The sequence below is a fragment of the Chionomys nivalis genome, chromosome 3 (assembly GCF_950005125.1).
Source record: "Chionomys nivalis chromosome 3, mChiNiv1.1, whole genome shotgun sequence".
Classification (NCBI taxonomy): domain Eukaryota; kingdom Metazoa; phylum Chordata; class Mammalia; order Rodentia; family Cricetidae; genus Chionomys; species Chionomys nivalis.
This window is the reverse complement of record NC_080088.1, coordinates 81415723-81437136: the sequence shown is the minus strand read 5'-3', so window position 1 is coordinate 81437136 and position 21414 is coordinate 81415723.

Genomic DNA, 21414 nt, shown 5'->3' with positions numbered 1-21414 from the left:
ACCATAACCCCTTTGAAACGAACACAAACTGGCCTCCAGATTTCTCCGTCAGCGTTATTAAAGTTTTGTTTTTCTTTCCAACTTTAATAGCCTGTTATATCCACTTTAAGTTTTTCAAACTGTGCATAGCTCTGATAACATTCCCATTGCCACCTGAGGTTAGGAGATTAGTTATATTTAATGTTTAATTTTGGACCTCAGATAATTCCTCCTTTTTTTCAGATCCTGAAGGCATGTGTGGTTTTATTATTATTATTATTATTAAAGGAAGATAAGTCTTAACATCTAATGATAGCCAATCAGAAGAGAGCATTTGCTAACATCTAATGATAGCCAATCAGAAGAGAGCATTTGCCAACATCTAATGATAGCCAATCAGAAGAGAGCATTTGCCAACATCTAATGATAGCCAATCAGAAGAGAGCATTTACTAACATCTAATGATAGCCAATCAGAATAGAGTATTTGCCAACCTTCTTATATATCGCAGTTCTTCAGATATTCAAGAGGATACTCTGGTGCCCGATGACTTGGCTGAAATGCAAGAGGAGCCCTCATTGATTGAGTAAACTTCCATTATAATTCATATAGAAAGATGACAGGGTCTATATTATTGGGCCCTTTAGCATCTCCTGGAACTTTTTCCATGTCTTCCTGCCAACTGTCTTCAAATATGGGACAGCTGTAGCATTCCCCTGAAGAATGACTAGCGTGGCAAGATGAGCCTGCCAGTAGCTGGTGTGGCACAAGTCTCACTAGGGTAGGCAATGACTTGAGCCCTTCCTTGTCTAGAGGGAGTCAGCTGAAGTGTAAATGTGCCTGGGTAGAAGTTATGTTCACCACTTGGGATGAATCTAGAGCGTCAGTCTTACTAGATGAACACTGTTACTGTACTGAGACATATCTCCAACCTCTTTGGACTGGATAGTTTTATATCATTGACAGAAGCTAAAGTCATCTGAGAGGAGGAAACCTCAATTAAGAAAATATCTCCATAAGAATGAGGCTGTAGGAGAATATTTCCTAGCCCATTGTGGGTGGCTCCATCCCAGGGCTGGAACTATAAGAAAGTAGGCTGAGCAATCCATGATGAGCAAGCCAATAAACAACACCCACCCCTGCATGGCCTCTGTGTCAGTTTCTGCCTCCAGGTTCCTTCCCTGATTAAGTTCCTGTTTTGACTTTCTTTGATGATGAACTGTAATGTGGAAGTGTTGGTTGAAACTAACCCTCCCCCCAAGTTGCTTTGGCCATGGTGTTTCATCACAGTAATAGCAATCCTAAGATTTTTTTTTTTATTTTAAATTTTGAGACAACTAGGCTGTCTACACTTAAAGAAACACCAAATGACTTCACTCATTTTTTTTCTCATTGTCTGGAATAATCTTTCCCCATTCTCATGTGTCCACTGGAGACAATTTCCCTCAGTCAAATGACTCTTCCTCCATGAAGGTTTGACTTATCCAGAAATAGTTAGTCTGTTTCTTTTGAATTTATTTAGTGCTTTCTATATACTTGCAATATTTCATGCTTATTAATTACATCCAGTTCAAAAACACACATACCATTACATTCTTCTAGGTTTAGAATCCTGACCCATTTGTCTTTTTGTGCCATAAAATGTCAAGTAAGTTGTCAGTATATTTTGAATTGAAAAAATCTGTAGTAAAACAATGTTAATTTTATGGGCATACACATTAAATAAATTCATTTATTAAATGATGTTACTAATTTTAAGTAAAATATAAAATACAAGTAATTTGGTAGCATAATAGTTTGGAGGTGGAAGGAAAAAGAAAATCACCAGGAAAAACCAAGGTAAAGTTAGGTTTGGTAGCTGCTGCTTGAGGAGGTCAGACTATGGTGGGAAGACACTGATAAGAATGCTTTTCATTATAGCCTATTTTTTATAGCTTTGCTGTTTTTGGTGTTCTTCTTTTCTTTTTAGAGACATATTTCCATAAAATGTATAACCTATTTGGTAGTGAGGTGACTACATTGATAAAATTGGAAAATCAATAAACCATGGGTTTTTTGATCTTTGAAATAAATGGAACTGGAGTTAGATGCCCTGGAACTGGAGTTATAGATGGCTGTGAGCCATCACGTGGGACCTCTGGAAGAACAGCCAGTGCTCTTAACCTCTGAGCTCCATATTAGAGACCTACTCTGAGATATGTCAGTACTCCCCTTCTTCATTCTCTCTCTGTGTATAAACAGTTTATTTCCATTTGTTCTTAAGCTCTTCATCACTGTCACCTTCCCAGGCCTTTGTGTTACTGAAAATACTTGTATCTGTTAGAGACTTTCTCACAGCATTTGTGCTAACTCACATCCTCCAGATGCCAGAGTCTCTGAGATGGCATCCACTGTTATACAGATCCATTTCTGGGATTTGTAAAGATCCCTTTCATCAACCATACCTGGCCTTATGGAAAGCACCACATCCTAGGAACTTCTAAGGTTGCTCTCAAGTGCAGATCTGTGGAACTTGCATACACATATGCCCTAGGGAATAGATTCTCAACCTTCCTAATGCTGTGACCCTTTAACACAGTTCCTCATGTTGTTGTGACCCCAACCATAAAATTATCTTTGTTGTTACTTCGTAACTGTAATTTCACTACTGTTACGAATTGTAATGAAAATATCTGTGCTTTCTGATGGTCTTAGTGTAATGATCTGTCCTGTCCCTTTAAGAGACAAGCCCTGCCCACTCCCTCTCCTGCTGAGGCAGGCAGATCTTCCTTCCTGCTTGCAGCCTGAGTCTTTTCCTATTCTGTCTCCCTCTCGAAGAAGCAACTTCTGCCTCTCTCCACTTCTCCCCTTTCCCATTCTCTGTCTCTCTGTCTCTCTCTCTCTTCCTCTCTCAGCACTTCTCCTTTTCCTCTTTCCCTTCCATAACCCACTAAATAAATATCCAGTCTCACTTTGCATGGCATGCCTATCCATGTCTCTGTCTCTCGCTAGCCGCCTTGGCTCCCTGCCAGGACCTTTGGAGATCTGCAGTGTGGTCTCGTGGTGTGCCCATCTGTCTGTCTCTCCTTGTGGCCTGCTGCAGCTGCTCGGGGAACTATGCCATCCCTGCCTGGGACTGGCTGCTCTCAGAACCCACTGTTCGCTGCCTGCCATCACATGGCCCATGGCCACCGCTGGGAGTGTTTCTGCTGCTGCAGCCACTGGGGATCTGCAGCATTTTACTTTTACCATTACTCTTAGGCAACCCCTGCAGAAGGGTCCTTCAGCTCCCAAAGGGTTCACAGCCCACAGGTTGAGAACCTGGTGAGTAGCACGGTCTCATCATGCTCCCACAACATTTGTTAGAGGTGTGAGGAATTTGCCAAGTCAGAGGATACCACACTGCCGACAGGACATCTTCCACATAACTGAGAGTAGCACAGACTGGATAGAAATAAAACAGCACCTAGGCTTATGGTAAAATCCTGACTACAATCTGAAGGAAGTTTGTGAGCCCAGCTCTGTTGGAAGGCACTTATACAAGCACTCTTAGTGATTTTGTATCTTAATGCTTTAATAGTTGGTGTACACCTGATCTCTGATGGCAGCTAGATGAACTGATGTTTAAAATACTCTTTTCAAGTTTTACTATTCGAAAAACACAGCATCTAGCAATTCCTTTAGGATTTCACATTTTTTAAAAGGCCCTTTGAGCTTACTTTTTATCACTTAAACTGAACCACAGTCCTAATTAGTATGCAGGAATTATTTCCATATCTTGGTGGTGGAAATGATTCTTGATTAGCTAAGTTGTATAAGGTATTGCAGGTGTTCACTGCATAGTCCTGGGACTAAGAGTAAACTGAGCCAAATACATCTACCTTATACTTTGTCACAAGAGAAATAGCAACAAAGACTCAGCTTCTACCTTAAAGAAGGCTTGCTGCCAAACCAGCTCCTGTTCTAAAACATTTTTTCTTAGTTATAAACATCCCAGCATAAAATACCAATGAATTCTTGCACTGTCAGTCTTAAAACTTGAGTCTTGTTGGGCTGGAGAGATGGCTCAGTGGTTAAGAGCATTGCCTGTTCTTCCAAAGGTCCTGAGTTCAATTCCCAGCAACCACATGGTGGCTCACAGCTATCTGTAATGAGGCCTGATGCCCTCTTCTGGCTTGCAGGCATACACACAGACAAAAATTGTATTCATAATAAATAAATAAAATAAAAAACTTGAGTCTTGTGAGTGTTTAAAGCTAAAGCAGTCTGTATTTTCTTCTGGGAACTTTACCTGAATAAAGAAAAGTGAAGGAAATTGCCAGTGTCACTTAGTTTTTCCTATGAAGCAAAATCTATTCAATAGCCAGAATTAGTCCTGATAAATGAGCTTTGGAATAGAAATCCCTAAATGAGTGCACAGAGACACAGTCAACTGATCACTGATAAAAATAATGAAGGAAATTGAATGGAAAAGGAGACTCTTTCTGACAGGTATCTCCAGAGCAACTGGATGCCTATGAAAACAGTCTAGAGCCCACAGACCTCGTAGTATTCACCAAAGTAACTAAGGAAGAATTATAAATTAAAAAATAAACAAATATACAACTCCTAGAAGAAAACTTAGAAAATCTAAGTAACCTTGGCATGCTGGTTGTCTTTTTGCCAATTTGACACAAACCCAGACATACCAGCTAGAAGAAATCTTAACTGAGAAAATGCCTCCATCAGATTGCCCTGTATGCAAGTCTGTGCGGGTGCATTTTCTTGATTACTGGCAGTCCAGCCCACTGTGCTACCCTTCGGCAGGTGGTGTAGAACGTGTCTGATGTAGGACTGGTATTCACAATGTACAGTGGACACTTAAAACTCATTAATAAGAACAAAACCAAGTAAAGTGGTTCAAAACCCTGGACAGATTCCTTTTCAAGGAAAATGTAAGTGGCCACTAAGCAAATAAATTGATTAATGTCATCTGTCATTATGGGATATCAAATTGAGATGAGGAGACACCATTGCCTGCCTGTTGGAAAGACTGAGGTCCAATTTACAACACTGAGTGCTGAGGCGGACTTGGCTATGTACCCTAGGATCTGACACCAGACACAGAAGTTGGGGAGGCCCAAAGAGGCCAAGGGTCAGAGAGTTTGGCACTTGTTTTTAGTTCATTTAAAGTTCTTGTTCTTCTAACTCAAACAAAGATTCCACCTAGTTGTAAATCAGAGTTCTGCTCTCTCAAGGCTATGGTCAACAGGTGTGGCTAGATGCTCCTGAAATAGGGAAGTAGTTGGGTCCTACCTCAAACAAAAGTCCACGGATACAACTAAGTTCCAGTTTCCTTTAACTTGGGATTCTACCCAGGGAGTGGTTTGCCTACATAGTGTTTGGTCTAAAGCATGAGTCTAGGGTATGAGTGATGAATGTAGCCCTGTGACTTTCAGTTTGTGTGTTAATGCAGTCTTTTGTTTTACTCCTACATTTTGGGGTCGGGGATATTAACCAGTTGGAAATTAAACACGGGTGAAATTTCAGTACTCACTGAAAAATTCCCTCCCAATACTATCCTCTGTGTTTCTGCATTTTATTATTTTCATTCATGTCTTCATAATTCTTTACTATATTTCTAAATTCTCACACCTCCACTCTGGAAGAGGGTATTTTTGCCAAGGCTGGCCCCGACAAGAAGTCTAACAGGGAGTATACATGCAGGTTCACAGCAACTATCTTTATACCAGCTGACAGATGAATGGACAAATGATGGAACAAATCCATAGAGTGAATTTATTTACTCATTCATTCATTCATTTAGCTGTAGAAAGGGAAGAAATGCTGCCATGCTGTGGCATAGAAAAATCTTGAAGGCATTTTGTTAAGTAAGATAAGCCATATAAATTGATCTTAAGGACAAAACCAAACAGACAAAAAAAAGGGGGGGGGAGCTGGAGAGGTGGCTCAGCGGTTAAGAGCACTGGCTGCTCTTGCTGAGGACCTTTTGGCTTCCAGCACCCAGATGGTAGCTCACAGCCATCTGAGATTCCAGTTCCAGGGGATCTGGTGTCCTCTTTTATATGCCCTGGTTACTGCATGTGCACGGTACACAGACATACATTCAGTAGAACTCTCACATGCATAAATTAAAAACAATTATAGTCAGGCATAAAAGGAAAATACTGCATTATGATGCATCCAGGTATATGAAGTACCTAAAGACATTAAATGCATAGCGATAGAGTAGAGAGACAGTTGCCGGGGCACAGATGACAAACAGTAATGTCGTTTCAGTTTGGAAGCATGAAAGTTTCTGCAGATGGTGGTAGTGATGGAGATAGCACTGTGAATATGCTCAGTGCTATCGAATTGTACAGAATTTTTATAGTTCAGTACAATGAATAATCATATAAAAGTACAGCTGGAAATGCCCAAGTAGATTTGTATGTTAAACGAAAGCTCTGTGTTTTGTGGATGCAGAATCCAGCAATATGAGGCATTATGCCTCTGTTAAGAAAGAACTACTTGATAAGACAGAGACATCCAAATCCAGGCTCTTCTATATTGCAGAATCACCGCCCCTGCCCTGAGCTTCTCTGATTCATGCATTTCTGTAAAAGTCCCAGGATGCCCCTGATCCCATGTGTCTCCACATCCATATCCCCTCTCTGGCATTATTTGATATCTTGACAAAAAGACCTTTGGAAGAGGTGGGAGATGGCTAATCTTCCAACGAAAACATTACCGGGTTTCCAGTTCTCAGTTCTGAGTTGTGTGCAGCTGATGAATATTTTCAGATATGCTGACATAGTTTGGCAGGTGTGTAAGGTGTCTTGACCCAACATGCCAGCTCAGTGAAGAGATCAGATGTTAAATGGTCACGGGACCATCAAGTTTATCTTTCCCACCATGTTAATTCCTTGCTAAGCCAGGTGTCTAAAATTACGACATTGTTTTGACTTGGGGGCCACTGAAGGCTTAAGACCCTGATATGTGACTCCTAGTGTCTGCACTAGCCCCAAAGGACTGCCCCACATACCAACCCCCGTTCCCCCTTGTGTAAAACCTTACTGACAGGAGTTCTCGCCTGAGACTTCTGACTGACATAGAGGATAGCAGTGTGCCAACAGCAGCATTCTGCGAGTCCCGCTGTTTGGCCAGTGTTCTCAGAGCTTCGTTCCTCACAGTTAAAATTTGAAGCCTAAAGGCTTCATGTGACTATTACCAGGTTTACTCTATGAGTTCTATGAAACCTTCCACATCTTAAGGGTCAGGCATTTCGTATTGAGTGAAGTTCTAACATCATCCTGAAAGATTAGGTTCATTTTGAAGACTAAGAAACAAATATTCAAAGTGGCAACCATTTTTAACTCAATTTCTTCTTTGCCCCGAGTTGCGATTGCTCACAGATCCTGCTCATAGTTGGCTCTTAAATGTTCCTTGAGGATTTCAACTCCAGATCAGCCTTCAGAACCTCCCTCTGTCTACACTGATGCTCTGCAGACTTCGATATACACGAGACACAGCTGAGAGTCTTATAACATAGGTCTTATAACTGGAGGTTCTGCATATTTAACAGTCTCCCAGATGTCGCCATGTGGCCGATCTGTAGACAGCAGTGTAGGAAGCAAGGTTCCAAAGCGGTGCTTCCCATATGGTATCCTCAAGCAACACAGGGATTAAGCACTTGAAGTGAACTAGCTTCAGTTGCTTTAAGCATAAAACGTATATCAGATTTTGAAGTCTTAGCCTAAAATAGAAAATATAAAATAATAACTTTTATATTGATTGCATGCTGAAATGATAGTTTAAATTTGTGGATTTGAAAAAAAAAAAGTGTTTTCAACTCCCTCTCCCAGGCCCAGTCTTCCTGCCTGCTGCTTGTGGATCAGATGTGAGCGCTCAGCTACTGCGCCAGTGCTATCCCTGCTTGCCTGCTCGCTGCCATGCTCCCTGACATGGTGATCATGTCATGACCCTCTGAAACTGTAAGCAAGCCCCCAGTTAAATGCTTTCTTTTATAAGTTGCCTTGGTCATGGTGGCTCATTCTTGCAATCGAAAAGCAACTAAGACAAATATTTTCAGTAATTATATGAGTTGGTTTTTTTTTAAAAATGCATTTTGAAAAATAAACATTGGAGGGTTTACAGCGGTGTTCTAGTTTGCTTTTTGATTGTTATGATAAATGCCAAAACCAAAAGCAGCTTAGGGAGGAAAGAGTTCATGTGGTGTACACTTCCACATCATAATCCATGGTTGAGGGAAGACAGGGCAGGAAATTAAAGGAGAAACACAGAGGCAGGAACTGTGGAAGAATGCTGCTCTCCGGCCTGTTCTTCGTGGCTTGCATTCTTATACAGTGAGGGACCACATGGCCAGGGAATGGTGCTCTCTTCATCAATCAACAGTCAAGCCCATTGCCCACAGACATGACCGCAAGCCAGACTGATCTTGTCAATCTCTCAGTTGAGACCCTCTCTTTCCAGGTGACTTTTGGCTGCATCAAGATGGAAATAAAACTAAACGGGATTAACAATGCAGTTTCACGTGTTTACTTCCCCTTTGTCAAGTGGTTATAGAAAACTTGAATAAGCTGTGCAGTTCATGTTGTGCTTTCCTTGGACAGCGTTTCTCTAGCGGAACTTCCTGAATCCTCTCTACCAGTTATCATCTGTGCTGCTAAAGGTCCCATTGAGAACTTGTCTGGGTAGGGAGCTCCTGGAAACCTCCACTTTGCCATTCCTAGTTGTTTGTTATTCTCCTTGTAGATGAGTCCATAGACAAGTGTCTATTAATAGATTCTCAGGGATGACCATCACATAATTTTGAGCCCTAAACATCTGCCCTGTACCTCCAAGTTCTTAGCACAGTGTGTTTGAAATATGAGGTGCTAGATTAAGGTATAGGCCAAGTCCTACCAACCCTGGTGCATCTCTCACTGTGGCTGTCAGTGTCTAAACCCTATCCTCTCTGCTGAGGGAATTCTCAGTGACTTTAATATAAACCCAATCAAAACACAATTGGGAAGTGAAACCACTGTAAAAAAAGCCATCATCCAATGCATTCCCAAAGGAGATTTGGGAATTGTCCACGCCGGTGGTTCCCTCTCTTAGGGTAATTAAAAGTTGTCTGGAAGAGAATTACTTAAAAGAAAAGGTGACTGCCTCCGTGGAGACTGACGTGGGGAGTCTGAGAAAATCCTTGGCTATAAAGTAAGGCATTTGAGAAGGCTGGAAGGGGAGAAGGGCAGCAGACTGTAGTCCGGACAGAGACCAGACCTTAGTTTCACTTCACTAGAATGGGACAGAGCTGAGCAAGCAGGTCTCGTGAAAAACCACAACTTACGGATGACCATCAGCAAGCACTCCCACAAGTCCTTCTGCTGGATCAGCAGGCCCCAGAAGTGCTTCTGCTAGGTCAGCAGATGCCCCCAGACTTCCGCAGGCTAAAGATAGCTTTTCTTACCCTGCTGCTGGAAGGTCCCTAACCACTAGGACCTCCCACCAATCAGCCCCCATACTAATCTTTCCTCCACCAATCAGCCCCAGATTAATCCCTCCTCTCTGGAATTCCCCTAACTCTGCTGAAAAGGAGCTTGAGACCTTCTTTGAGGGTCTCTCTCTTGCTACGCTGACGTTGGAATCAATAAATGCTCTTGTTATTGCATACATGGTTGTTCCTCTTCTTTGGGGACTTTTTCTGGGACCCTAACACATTCATCAAAAACTGTTTGCCAAGCACCATTTTTTTTTTCTGTTTTGTTTTGTTTTCCTCGTTTCCAGTTAAATTCAGGGACCACTATGTCCCGTCCTGGTATATCTCCACTCACTCAATTCCCCACCCATTCCATCACTCCCTTGTTCTCCATCCTCAGCCCCTCATAGGCTCAAACCTTTGGTAAGTAATTTTCCTGGGTACCTTTTATTAGTCAGATACCAGCAATCCTGGGATTCAGATGCAAGGGCCGTGGCCAGGGCCATACCACTCCTTAAATAAACTGCAGTTTCCAGGTCCTTCTCTTTTCCACTCTGGTGGTCTGCTCTACTTCCCAGGCAAACCATTTATGTGTCGGTATCATCTACAGAGAATTTCAGGGGCCTTACCACCGTCCTGAAGTTATTTTGAGGGCTTAAATTGTTTGATCCTACTAGACTGGAGAGCTGGCTCAGCATTTAAGAGCACGTGGATTCAGTTCCCAGCACGCACATGGTGGCTCACAACCATATGTAACTCCAATTCCAGGGATCTGATGCCCTCTTCTGGCCTCCACAGGCATTGCATGCACATAATGTACAGACATACATATAAAACTTTTTTTTTGTTTTGTTTTGTTTTCGAGACAGGGTTTCTCCGTGGTTTTGGAGCCTGTCCTGGAACTAGCTCTTGTAGACCAGGCTGGTCTTGAACTCACAGAGATCCGCCTGCCTCTGCCTCCCTCCCGAGTGCTGGGATTAAAGGCGTGCGCCACCACCGCCCGGTTTACATATAAAACTTTTAAAAAGTAAATCACTATTATTGTGTTAGCAATATTAGCAAGTCTTCACATTTGCCTAGCATACGTGAAGCCCTGAGTTCAATGCCCAGGACTTAAAAAATTAATTAACATATGCAGTTAATAATTTTACATTCTGATAAAGTTTGGAAGTTTGTGTTTATTTTGTTCTGAAGACATGAGTGGCTCCTGTGGGCTGTGTTCTCCCTGCCATGTGTGCTTTTCTGCTGTGTCCAAGGGTTTCAGTGTTTCACTTTGCAGCAAAGACAGGTAAGTAGTCAGCATTTTGTCTCTGGAGCCTCAGACCTGTCATTGTCATGCACACAAGAAGATCTAGTTAATAAAGATGAGCTGTGTTAGCATTCATGCATTATGCTGGCCTGCACCACTCCCTATGTGCATGTGCTTGCTAGTATTTCAGGCATCACACTAGTCTGCCCCTAGGGTCCTCAGCTTTAGCCTGCACGCATCCGATGCAAGCATTCAGGCAGATACCTGGCCAGGTCAGGGTCCTCTGGTCGCTTTACCATAGTCTGTGTGCATGCATGAGGTCGCGGGGTTGTCTCTGTGTGCATGTGCTAAGCCCCCTTTAAAAGCGAGCTCCTCCTGTTCCCCTCTCCCTTTCTGGCCATTCTTCTGAAGAGGCAGGCAGGTGTCTGCATCTCTCCCTTCCAGTTGCTGGCCCCCCTTCTCCTTTTTTACCAGTAAACCTCCAACTTGAGAGTTTGTTGTATGATGTGATTCGTCTTTGCTGTTTTTAAATTATAACAAGCTGGAGTAACATTTTATAGTTCTTATTAAATAAAAACTCAATTTATTTGAATGCTACCTTGCTTATGAGGTAAAAATAAAATGCTAATTGGAAACTTATTTACAACTCACAATATGTTTATCTGCATGTGCTGCATGCAGATATCTATGACTTTAGATGGGGCTCATTGATCCCCCTCTGTAATTCAAGTTCCTTTGTTACCCACAGGCTGTATAAAGTTTCCTCATTTAAAATGGCACCTCTACCTGGATGAATTGTGCATAAAGGAAAGGGGCATTCTTGTTTCTAAGCCTCACTTTATGGCTATCCCACTAACACATCTCACACTTCCTATTTTCTGAGAAAAATAATCTCTTTAATATCCCGGTGTAAGCATATCTTCAGAGAAAAATGATTGGGCTCATTTTGTAAGACCACACATGGCTGTGCATTTGGGAACATCCCGTAGACAGGCTCCACGCATGGTTACCAATGCTTTAGCAATGACACTGGAATAAGACAAGATTAAATTCTTCCTGAGATGTACAGAGATTATTAAAGAAGTATTAAAAAATCTACCATTTGGGCGTCTTCAAGCTCTGACTAAGGAATCCATTGCTTCAGTGATGTTCATCCATTAATTAAAGTTCTTTTATTGTATATTTTATATATTTTTAATTTTTATTTTATGTGCATTGGTGTTTTGCCTGCATGTATGTTGGTGTGAGGGTGTTAGATCTTGGAGTTACAGACAGCTTTGAGCTGCCATGTGGGTGCTGGGATTGAACCTGGGTCCTCTGGAAGAGTAGTCAGTGCTCTTAACCACTGAGCCATCTCTCCAGCACTGTGTATTTTATATTAATTGTGTATTTTATATTCGTGTTATGTTCCCCATATTTTAGACTGGCTGCCTGTGGAACTCTGACAATTACAGATCTGTTCACAGCATGCTTTTTTGCAACATGGAGTTGAATCATACCAAGCTGAAACTGAGTACTTAATTTGTCATCTATGTTTGAGTTTTTTTTTTTTTTCAAATATTTAACAGAATTAGGAGAGTTGGTTTAAAAGCAACAAACAAGGCAGCATGGTGGTGCAGGCCTGTAGTCCCAGCTCTCAGAAGGCAGGAAACAAAAGTTGCAAAGTTCGAGACTGCCTGGATTGAGAACAATAACAAACAAAATCCCTCAAAACAACACAGGCAAATGGCTTGTGTGGCCCTTTAAATGTAATTGGCCCCTGTAGGCCCATAGGGAGCCATATTATTAGGAAGTGTGACACTCAGTCCACTTTCTTGTTGCCTTCTGATCAAGATGTAGCCAGCATCCTGTCTGCCTGCACACTACCACCACGCTCCCCGCCATGATGATAATGGACCAAACCTCTGAAACTGTAAGCCATTCCCATTTAAATGTTGTGCTTATAAGAGTTGCTGTGGTCATGGTGTCTCTTCACAGCAACAGAAGCCCTAACAGCTTGATACTTCCATCAGCTCTGAGATTAGCAGATATAGAATTTTGCTCGAAAAGCTGCATTTTAGTTATTTACACAATTGATTGAAGGGACCTCATTAGACTCAAGAACTAAGGGAACTCAAGCGAGGCTCAAGTAGCCGGGACAGTTGTAAGAATCACACAGTGGTTAACAGTTGATGGGAGGGAGCAATCTTTAGAGGAACTGCCTGCAAACTGCACAAAGCGCTCGCTCGAGGCAAGTGGTCATCATCCACATGGGTGGACTTGTTAGTGATGCAGCAGCCTTGGAGTCAGGCCTGGTCCAGAAGCGCCTTCACTCAGGCTGCAGGAAGTAATCCCAGCAGACCAGCTGGTTCCTGTCTTTGGAGTGTTATCAGTGTGGTGTCTGAAATGGACAGACATGCATTTATGTTTCCCTAGGAAGAGTCATGCAATACCTGCTCACGAATCAAGCCCTCTCTAATAGTTAAGTAATAAAAGTTTGTTTTGGGAGCTAGAGAGATGGCTCAGTGGTTAAAAGCATCAACTGCCCTTGCAAAGGACACAGGTTTGATTCCTAGCACCCACATGGTAACTCACAGCCATCCATAACTCCAGTTCCAAATGATCTGACACCCTCTTCTGGCATCTTTGGGCACTGCACACATGCACTGTACATAACACATGTGAGCAAAACTCCCATATACATGAAATAAAGATAAATATTTTCAAAAAAGAATGTTCCCCCAGTCCTTGTGGACTGCCACTTTGTTTCCCGTGTCTGAGCGTGGGTCAGCTCTGGTTACCCCATGAGAGTGGGATCACAGTCTTTATCCATTGGAACTACCTTGTTTGAGTTAATGTCCTCAACCATCATCCCTAGTCATCATTTGATAGAAAAGCTGTAATATCTCACTCATCTGTCAACAGACACTTGATTTGCTTCTATCATTATTGTAACTAATGCTTCTGTTATGGTTTAAATAAAAATGCTGCACTGTCTCCGAGTGGTGGCCATGGGCAGTGGGCCATGAGACCATGCCACAGGTCCCCAGCTGTGGCAGACAGCAGGTCCTGAGACCACGGCAGACCATAAAAGCAGCAGGGTCCCAGGTAGGGAGCCCCCGCGGGTCCTAGGCATGGAGCCACATGTCAGGTGAGAGACAGAGACAGGTAGGTACACCATGCAAAGGAAGTGGGTATTTATTTAGTGGGTTATGGAGGGGTAAGGGAAAGGGAAGAAATGGGGAGAAGGGAGAGACAGAAGCTGCCTCTTCAGGAGAGAGACTAAAAGGAAGAGACTCGGGCTGCAAGCAGAAAGGGAGACTTGCCTGCCTCAGTGGAAGGGGGAGGGCAGGGCTTATCTCTTAAAGGGACAGGACAGACCATTACAGCCTCTGTCAACACGAGTGTATTAGTTGCTTTTCTATTGCAGTGATAAAACACCATGATCAAAGCAATTTACTTTGGGCACTTAACTCCAGAGGTTCGAGCCTATGATGACAGAGTAAAACCATGACCTCTGGAGTGGGAATCACAAGACTCACAAAACAAAAAGCATTAACAGAGGGCAAGCTGGGAATGGCCCAACTTTGAAACCTCAGAGACTGACTACGGTGGCATACTTCTTCCAGAAAGGCCACAACTCCTAAACCCACCTAAACTGGGAACCAAGCATTAGATGTGAGCTTATAGGGTACAGCAATGAATATATAAATGTGTCCACATCCCCATTTTTAGATCTTTGGAGAATACACCCAGTAGTAGTAATAGATCACACCATGATATCATCGTTAGTTCCCCAGGGAACCTCCATGTCCTTCCAGGATTCCTTTTTAAACTTGACATTTAACAATAGCATCTTGTTATTCTTGCTTCATATGTGTGTTCTTCAAAGAGAGCTATGAAATGAATTTAAATGGAGACATATATCAGGGTTGTAGATACTTTGTGTTCTGTGAAACAGAAAGTGTGTTGACATTTGGGTAAAGAAAAGTACATTAAAGCCAATTAAGAAGTTTGCAGGATGGGGCAACAACCTTACCCAATAAGACTCAGATATGCAGCTCATCTAGAAAACACATCAATTGTTTCAAAGCACTGAATGACTTCCGGACACCTCAGTAGCAATATAACATTTTAGATAAGGATATTATGAATTGAAAGCAAAATGGATCACCAGGCTTAAATGGTTGTTTAAAAGAGACAATTTAAATAAGGAGGGCAGAGTTTACAGTCCTGTGAGTTACAAAGGAAAATGATGACATAGAAGAGGTCACCTTCATACAAAGGCACTCCCTGAGTAACAAAGCATCACGCATCATTCAGTGCTTTAACAAAAGGCAGAGCCTACCGCTAAAATAAGGAGTTTGATTTGGGATCAGAGGACATGCACAGTTAAAGTGTGCAAGTGTGAGACCCAAGTTCAAATTCCTAGAATACATGGAAAATTGGTTATTGTAGCTCGAGAGCCTGTGTTGCACTGCCATGACTTGATGGCAAGCTGAGACAAGGGAGTCCTCAGAAGCCTGTGGGTGCTAGCCTGGCACACACTGAAGAAAGCACAAGTCCCTGTGTCAAGCATGGTGGAAGCTAAGACCCAAGGTTTGCTACACATGGTATAGCATGTGCACACACACAACATTCACACACACAACAAATTAAAAACAAACAGAAGGTCTGATTGTTGTCTCTGACTCTGCCATTTAATATTTGACTTTAGAAAGGTCACTTAGCTTCTGGGTATGTTTTCTAATCTTCAAATGGGTAATGTTCATTAGCAGTGGATACAGAAAACAAAGCTATTCTCAGCTTGAATCTGAACATTTCCTGTGCCCTGTGGGATGAAAGGAGAGAGTGCCTACCTGGCCACCATCATTGTCCCTCTAACACCTTTCCTGTCTCCAGGAAAACCTGAGTTGAAGAAAGAACTTTGCTGCTCACTCTTTTCATTTCTCAGCAAATTTGGAGTTTATTGCTCTTGTTTTTGGGTGAATGAAGATCAACTTGTGCAATTCAAATGACAAGGGGTTTGGGGTGGAGAGATGGGAAAATTATTTTCCCATGTATGGTCATTTCTTTTGTTCCATCAGACTTTAGGATGGCTATTAAATTCAATTAACCATTTTTTCCTTCATGTTCCAGAGACTTTTTCCTGTTGTACTAGGAGACCTTGATTTCTGTTGCTAGGAAACCCAGAGGCACTTTTGGTCTTCATGGAAACAGTGTTTAATGCAATTATTTTGACTCGCAGTTCATAGGCTGTTTGGCTCGATGCCAACTCAAAAGCAGTTCATGTCAATTCCATACAAGGTAAATCTTAAAGTGGGGAAGGTACTAACCCATTGGGTGCCCTATGGAAGTGCCTAATTGGTTTCATGGGGGTGGGAGAAGGGGAAAGTGGAGGGCAAGAGCCTTCCCCATTTGGGGAGGGCTTTGATCTGTTTTAGCCTTGGGTCCCTTTGAAGAGAATGTTCCATGGAGGCAGGAAGCAGTTGAGTGGGCTAAAAATGCTTTGAAAAGCCTTGACCTAACCTAGCACGAGAGAAATCACTTGCTCAGAAACAGGCAGCTCATAAATTCCCTGCCTGGAGATTCTCTGGAGTCTTCTCACTGGGCATCTCTTCCATCCTCCTCCTCGGGTCCATGCTGTTCCTCAGCATGCCTTAGCAGGGCCTTCCCCTGAGTATGTTCTGTAACTCCACATCCAACTCTGTCCAAGAGTCTCAAAGCTTTGCAGCCTTGGACAGGAGATGTCAGAGTTGATGGTACCACCAGCCTTCTTCTAAAGATGTTTAGATTTTAACAACACTTGGCAGTCATTTTCCCAAATTCTGTTCGAGAGGATGAATTTCTTGAGGGGACTGGAAGAATGTTTCTTCTTGTAGCCATGATCTTGGGAAGAACCTTTTGTCAAGAGTGGGAGGATTCATCTTATCATCTTTGGTTGGATGAGCTGAAGATACCCCTGCAACAGACTCCTAGAAGCATGTAAAACACCTTTTGAATGCCTGGCCTAGCTCAGAAGACTGAAAAAGAAAGGCGTAAGAAAGGAAAACCAGAGTGCTTAGATATGATCTGCTGCTGTCTCTGCTTTGGGCAGCTAGGGGCCAGGTTGCTAACCTGCAGTTTGAAGTCAGTAGATGTGATCTGCTGCTGTCTCTGCTTTGGGCAGCTAAGGGCCAGGTTGCTAACCTGCAGTTTGAAGTCAGTAGCAGTTTAAGAGATTGAAACCTGGCTTTGTTCAAAATGGAGGGGTGGAACCAAAGCAGCCTTTAAGCCGAAGCGTCCATAGATCTAGGACTTTTAAGGGTCTACACACGTGGAATGGGCAAACCAGGAACACAGCCGCAGCAGCAGAGGGTGGCAATGAGGAGGTCTCTCTCATTGTGTTGAGTCTCCAAGTAGAAACATACAATTCCAGTTTTGAACATTGGTATGTGGACTTCGTGGGTTGAGGTTGTACATGCTCCCAAGAGACCGTTGAGAGGGTCTGTTAACTCAATATGGCCGATCCCTGCCTTACAGTAAATCTGAGAGTGCCTTGCAAAGGCACAGATACATTTTTCAAATGCTTAGAACTTTACCAATTGATTCCCATAGGTAACTCACTGAGTTTTCCTTTTGAGCTGAGACCCGTGTATTCTGTGTGATTTCATTATCTGAATTTAAAAATTAGAAAGACATTCACTCGTAAAAAGAGTTAGAATTCAAAGCAATGATCTATCTGGAGTTTGTGGATCTCCTAGTAACCTGACTGGGATACATTTAAAAAAAAGATTTTGTTGAAGGACTAAAGATAATGACAGTATTAAAATTAGATAGATTAAAATAGGCCAATTAAAAATGTCAAGTACAGTTTTGGGAAATAAATAAAATTGAGTTAAAAATTAAGTGGGGCCAGGCAGTGATGGCACACGCCTTTTAATCTCAGCACTCTGAAGACAGAGGCAGGCAGTTCTCTGTGAGTTCAAAGGCAGTCTGGTCTACAGAGCAAGTTCCAGGACAGGCTCCAAAGCTACAGAGAAAACTGTCTGGACAAAACAAATAAACAAACAAAAACCAAATTAAATGTGAGCAAGGGACACACCTTGACAGGTGAAGTAACTGACAGGTAAGTGTGAGGACCAGAATGCAGGTTACGAGACATGTAAGTGTTGGGAGGGGATGGCTGAAGGGGCTCTAGCCAGCCCAAGCATGACAAACAGGGCTCTGGCAGGCCCTGCTCTTCTCCCCCATCCCCTCTGCCCGGCTAAAAACCATCAGCTTACATCCCTAGAGCTAGCCATCAAGGTCTATTCCCTTACTTGGCCACTTGTTTTTCTTGAGGCTGGCTACCAAAGTCGAGAAATCAAAGGTCCCCCTTGGCTGCTTGCCAATTAAATTAAATTAGCATGCCCAATTAAAATTAAACTCTTCATCCTAACACAGGGGTTTCCCCTTGTACTTTATAAACTGGCATTTGCCTGTGGGCCACATCTGCCTCCTCTCTGTCTACTAGAGACAGTCCTTTGTGCCCCCCTCCCCCGTACTCCCTCTTACACCGCCTTGTTCCTTTCTCCTTGTCTCTCATCCTCTATCTCCTGTCTTTGTCTTTTATTCCTGCCCTTTGTCCCTCCTGGGCAAATAAATCTCCTTTTGTGCTCAGAACTTGGTCTTGGGGGTCCTGAGCTGATACCAATCTCTTACAGTGGTGGCCTCCTGATGATCTCTGTGCTTTGTTATCAGGGACCCCTGGATAGCAAGATTACCAGAAACATTTCTGAATTTAAGCAAGAAATCCCCCCCCCCACCGTGTATGTGTGAGCATGTGTGCGTGCGTGCGTGTGCGTGTCTATAATCTTCAATATGTAATGTGTACAGTGATAGGGGAAGACATCAGATGTCAGTCTCTGGCCTCCACATGCATATGCGTGCACATGAACCTGTGCACACACACCCATACACACAGCACACTTGTGTCATATACGTCTGTGCAAGCAAAATAAAGATAAAAATAAATAAAATTGGCCAATTAACCAACTCAAAACTGAACGAAAAATTCGTAAATGGAAGACTGCATGTGAAGAGACTGTATTTATTATACAGGTCGAGTGCCGAGTCTCAGTGGTTAAGGCGCATAGAGGCTGGGAAAGAACCAGCAGGATGTGTCTAACAGGAATTTTAGACAGAAACTGTAGTGACTCTGAGAGCTGTGAAACATTCTAAGAATATAGCTTAAAGTTTTGAAAATGTAGGATACCTGCCAATTTTTTTTGCATGTGTATGTTTGTGTGTGGGACGTGTGTGTAGGATGTGTGTGTGTGTGGGGGGGGGGATGTGTGTGTAGGATGTGTGTGTGTGTGTGTGGTGGGAGGAGCATGACTATGGAAGCCAGAGGTCAACCATCTTAGTGTGCTTTTTATTGCTGTAAGAAAACACTGTGACCCAAAGCAGTTTAGGAGTAAAGGGTTTATTTGCCATCACTCAAGGAAGTCAGGGCAGGAGCCTGGAGGCAGGAGCTGAAGCAGAGACATGCAGAACTCTGATTACTGGCTTGCTTTACCAGAGTTTGCTCGGCCTGCTTTCTTACATAACCCAGGACCACCTGCCCAGGGTCGACACCATCCACAGTATCTGGGCCCTTCCACATCAATTGTTCCCTCCTCCACCCCCAGACAGGGTTTCTCTGTGTAGCTTTGAAGCCTGTCCTGCAACTCACTGTGTAGACAGAGTTTGAGGCCAGCCTCTGCCTTCCCAGTGTTGGGCTTTCAAAAGTATGTCACTGTGCCTGGCTCTTTATGTGAGCTCGGGGGATCAAATCCAGGTCCTCATGTCTGAACAGCAAACATGTTAGCCACTGAGCTAACTCTCCAGGCTCCTAATTCTTACATTTACATAATGTAATGCATGCCAACTCTGAGGAAAAAACACCTACATGTGTCCTGGTGAAATAAAAGAACACCAAAGTCAAGGACTCATAAGCAAATCCAGAAATAAGAATAGCAAACACATTCAACATCGGAGCTCTCCCAGCATAACAACCCAAGAATGCTAAAATTAGCTATCGGAAAACCTAGAATTCTACCGTGAACTAAGGAATAATATACAAATAGAAGCAACATATAGACACCTTCAAAGATAGTGAGTTCCATTTATAAGCCTGTTGTTCAGATAAATACCAAGCCAACAATTTACAGAGACCAACAACAACGACAAACAAATGAAAAACTGAATCAAGAATATAGAAGGCTCAAGATGCAACAAGGAAAGGCGAAGGTCTTGGGTGCGTTGACTTGAACACCAGCATAGACAGATGGTACCGCTGATAATGACCGGCCTGGGTGCTATCAAACTAAGCATGCAAACTTTCCTGCAGTAACAACGTGTGGAAGCAAAGTTGAGGATGAAAACATCCACGATTCTTCCAGGGCGTGCTGACAGATGCATGTAAGTACTTGGGAGTCTGACACAGGAGGCTCCAAGAGCTGAGGATCAGCCTGGACCATGTCACGTGACTCTTCCTCAAAACAAGCAGGAGCAACAACAAAACCAAGCGAGATAAAATTTCTGTCAACCATAAGTTATTTTAAGTGAAAAGGATGATATTGGAGATACAGAGCATCAATGAATGAGATAACTAAGTAGAAGCATTTGATAATTAAAAGATTCTAAACCTTTGTATAAAGCTTTCTAATACAGAGAACAGAAATGGACAGTTAAAGAGAGGAACTGAAGATATACAACCAAAATGAAATATATACAATTCATATAGATCAAAAAGACAAAAAGATTCATTCATGTGTATGCAGGTGATAGTATTATAAAGTGGGTCAATAAAATAGTATATTGCAGTTTAGACAGTATATATTACATTCAATTATGAATAATTCTCTGGGAAAAATAGTCCACATATGCTGGGCAGTGGTGGCGCACACCTTTAATCCCAGCACTCGGGAGGCAGAGGCAGGCAGATCTCTGTGAGTTCGAGGCCAGCCTGGTCTACAGAGCTAGTGCCAGAAAAGCTCCAAAGCTACAGAGAAACCCTGTCTCGAAAAACCATCATCATCATCATCATCATAGTCCACATACTGAGCCATAAAAGTTCAGTAATACAAATATATGTATTCTGATTTGCATTACAAAATTATAATTCAAAATCAAATTTTACAAATACTTGATCATTTAAAAAGTCCATGGGACTGGAAAGATGGCCCAGTGGTCAAGAGTACTGGCTACTCTTCCAGAGTACCTGAGTTCAATTCCTAGCATCCATATGGTGGTTCACGACCATCTTTAACTCCAGGTTCAGGGATCTACCGGCCATCACAAGTGTTGCGCACACATGGTGCACATACACATGTAGGCAAACACTTATGCACATAAAATAAAAATAAGTGAATCTTAAAATCTAAAGGAGAAGTGCAGTTTGCTTGCACTCAGTGGTTCTGTACTGCGCTTTATGATCTCGCTGAGATGCTGGCCCAAACAGCCTGTGTTGACTGCCTGCTTGTTGCCAGGGCACTTAGCCGTGCTTAAAAGTGACTGTCCCTAGGGCCTGTGGTCTCAGGGAGAGCTACCTGTGGAGTAGTACCAAGGGAGTTCCTGTGACTGCTGGTAAAATCCAGCTGGTATGTTTTGCTTGTTTATCCTACCCCAGCTCCACCCTACTCCTGCGCCCCCCCCCCCCCCCGCAGGTCAAGACAGGAGCAGGGTCAAACTCAAAACAATTTGCCTGTCCTAGGCTGTTGTACCAGAGCTCCCGTCTGAAGGCGCCGGCTGGACCCTTTGTCGG